Genomic DNA, 3,381 nt, shown 5'->3' with positions numbered 1-3,381 from the left:
TCATTCAATACTCCAAAGAGTTAAAATACCAATTTATCGTCCAAAATCCTAATCACTTACTAATTAATAATTGTGAACACCGTATTTTGTCCAGGCATTTTCTAAATTTAACAAAAACAAAAATAAGTAACCAAAAAAATATAAAAATCCAAAAATGAAATTTAATCCTTTTAGGATTATATTTTCAAAACAAAAAAATTAATTTAATTGATAGGACTTAATTTTATCTTTTTTTGACTAGGATTTTATTTATTTTAGTTCATTAAAATAATAAAAAAAATCTTGTTTAAATCTTTTAAAATCTCTCCCAAATTATCTCAACCATTCAAAAAATATTGAGTGTCAACTTTTCTCTCCTTAAATCTTGTTTTTCATTAAAATTAAAAAATATATTTCAAAAAAATAAACATTAATTCAAAAAATAATAATAATAAAAGGCTGTGGTGAAATAGACCTTTTCGGCACTAATTAGGGAGGAAAGAAAATAGAAACACGAGCAGAGAACGCCAGAAGCACACACAGTCACGAAATGGAGAAAGGAAAAGACAAAGAGCAAAGAGCAATGCCAGACAAAAACACAACCTGTAGAAAAGCTTCACAGAGAGAAAACGCAAACATGCAGCAAAAAAGAGGGAGATGCAAAGCAAGCAACCATAGCCCTAAAACTTCAGCCACGCAGTAGAAAAAGAGAGCAGAGAGCAGGCAAAAGAAAAGACTGGACATGCACACAGATTGCACGAGAAAGACAAGCAGAAAGAGAGCAACAGACGATAACAGAAGACCAAGTGTACATGTTGAAGCAAGCACACACATGCACAGAAAACACGTTAGAAAAACAGAGCACAAACGAAATGCAAAAAAGAGAACGAGAGCACAAATGAGAGACAGAAGAGAGAGACAGGACGGGAGACAAGAATAAAAACCAAAAAACAGAGCTTGAAGGGGAGAGAGAGGAGAGAGATCGAAGGAGGCAAAAAAAAAGAACAAAAGGCACAAGAGCACAGCTAGATGAAAAAAAATGAGAAGGAGAGAGAGCCAACCTCTCTTTAGTTCCAAAGCCTCCACTTCTCACTTCTCAAACCCTTTCTCTTCAAGCTTTCACTAATACTCTTCTTCTAAGTTCCATCACCAACCATGGCTCCTATGATGCCAATACTCACCTTCTTCTTATTCCTTCTATTCACTTCATCTTTGGCCACGGAAGCGTCCACGAGAAGCAATGAGGAAGTTATGAGCATGTATGAAGAGTGGCTATTGAAACACAAAAAGACTTTATACAGTAATGGATTGGGAGAGAGAGTTAAGAGGTTTGAGATTTTCAAGGATAACCTCAAATACATTAACGAGCATAATGCTCAAAATTGCACCTACAAGCTTGGGTTGAATGGTTTTACTGATTTAACCAACGATGAGTATGCATACATGTACCTGGGCATTGACTGAAAATACAGGGTCGTCAAAGCCAAGAGGGCATCACGTCATTTTACTTTGAACGACGGTGATACGTTGCCAATGCATGTGGATTGGAGGTTGCAAGCTACCCTTAATCCAATTAAAGATCAGGGATCTTGTGGCCCAACAGAGCCTGGACGATTTGATCTTTCCCTAACTGGACACAGGAAGCTATTGGGCATTCTCTACAGTGGCCACAGTGGAAGCTATAAACAAGATAGTCACAAGCGAGCTTGTCTCTTTGTCAGAACAAGAGCCTGTGGACTGCAATACATCCCACAACAATGGTTGCCACAGAGTTTTATGGAATATGCCTTCAGTTTTATTGTTAAAAATGGCGATTTTGACACAAAAGATGACTACCCATACCTTAGCATCGATGGCAAATGCAATCCAATCAAGAAGAATGCCACAGCGGTGAAAATTGACAGTTACGAGCGTGTTCCACCATTTAATGAGGATGCATTAGAGAAAGCGGTGGCTCATCAGCCTGTTAGTGTTGCCATTGAAGCCACTGGCAGGGATTTTCAGCTTTATCAGTCGATGAACTTTCACTTCTAGAGTGGTCGGACATGGAAGATGAATAATATGAATCAGAAAAGTAGTGATGCCTACGACGTGGCTTGGAGTTACTCTTCTTTTGGACCTTTAGGGCTTCTTTATCTCGATCCCAATGACTTGAATATGCTCTTTCTTGTTTAAAATTTTGTACTTCTTTTAAAATTTCATATGCCTGCTTCATTCATTTAAATGATCATATTATTTTGAAAAAATTAAGAGTATGCATATATCTAATATGAGACTATTGTTTATTCATAAATAATTTTAAGACATCAACTTCATTATGATTTTCATAGGAAATAAATTAGGTAATTAATGGTGGTGATGATATGTGGATCTTGTTAATTTTAATTGTTGGATGCTATTACCACTACTCTTATCATTTTCTTTCGAAAGTCATATCTGAGCATTAAACCAATTAAAAAAAATCTTGAGGAACATATCTTCAAGTCAAAAGAGGGGTGAAGTATCAAATAATTTCTTTCTCTATTCCTTCAAATGCTAAACTCATATCATGCACTGACTGCAAATGCAAATATTTCAATTATCTATCTGTCGTGTGAGATTTTAAGAATCTCCGTAGGCATTTAGAATGATTTCATACCGTGTAAATCAATAAGATTTTACAAGTATGAGGATTAATCTTATAATAAATATTTAAGTCTCATGTGAGATTTTAAGAATCTTCGTAGAGACTTAAATTAATCACATTATCATGTGGGATAATAAGTCCTCACAGATATAGTAGTTCTCAATATATATAATAAATGATTTTTATAGATAATCATATAATACACAATTTAGAAAAATTAATTAATCAAATTAATGGATTTAAGTTGTAATCATATTTACCAAATATATCTTTTAGTCATGTGAGATTTTTGAATCTCTGTAGACTTTTAAGATAATCGTATTATCGTATGAGTCAATAAGACTCTACAGATATAATGATTAAGTTTTTAAAATATATATATATATAAATTATATATTAAATTAATTGAATTAAAGACGCATCTAAATTTAATTCCTTTATCGTGTGAGATTTTAGAATCTCCGCAGATATTTAGGATAATCATATTACCGTTAAAGTCAAAAAGGCTTTGCAAGTATGTTGATTAAAATTCTTCAAAACATGTATCTACATGCTAAAAAAATTATTATTAACACTTAAAAATGTACATAAGAATATAAATAAATAAATTAAATTTCCAAACTCTTTTATTGTGTGAGATTTTAGAATCTCCGCAGATATTTAGAGCACTTGCATTATCGTATGAACCAATAAGGTTTTGTAGGTACTACGATTAAAATTTTCAATCATAAAACATAAAGAAAAATACTTTTAAACCCTTTCTTTTCTTTATTAAA

General features: G+C 33.0%; 1 pseudogene; it reads left to right on the top strand.

Annotated features, from left to right (window-relative positions):
* Positions 1–1,134: 1,134 nt before the first annotated feature.
* On the top strand, positions 1,135–2,013 carry LOC129302703 (cysteine proteinase mucunain-like; annotated as a pseudogene).
* Positions 2,014–3,381: the final 1,368 nt, after the last annotated feature.

This window comes from Prosopis cineraria, unplaced genomic scaffold, assembly GCF_029017545.1.
Source record: "Prosopis cineraria cultivar Desert tree isolate PC_DT_omini unplaced genomic scaffold, ASM2901754v1 PC2, whole genome shotgun sequence".
Classification (NCBI taxonomy): domain Eukaryota; kingdom Viridiplantae; phylum Streptophyta; class Magnoliopsida; order Fabales; family Fabaceae; genus Prosopis; species Prosopis cineraria.
Note: the sequence above shows the minus strand (reverse complement) of the source record. Positions and strands in the feature narration are given on the sequence as shown.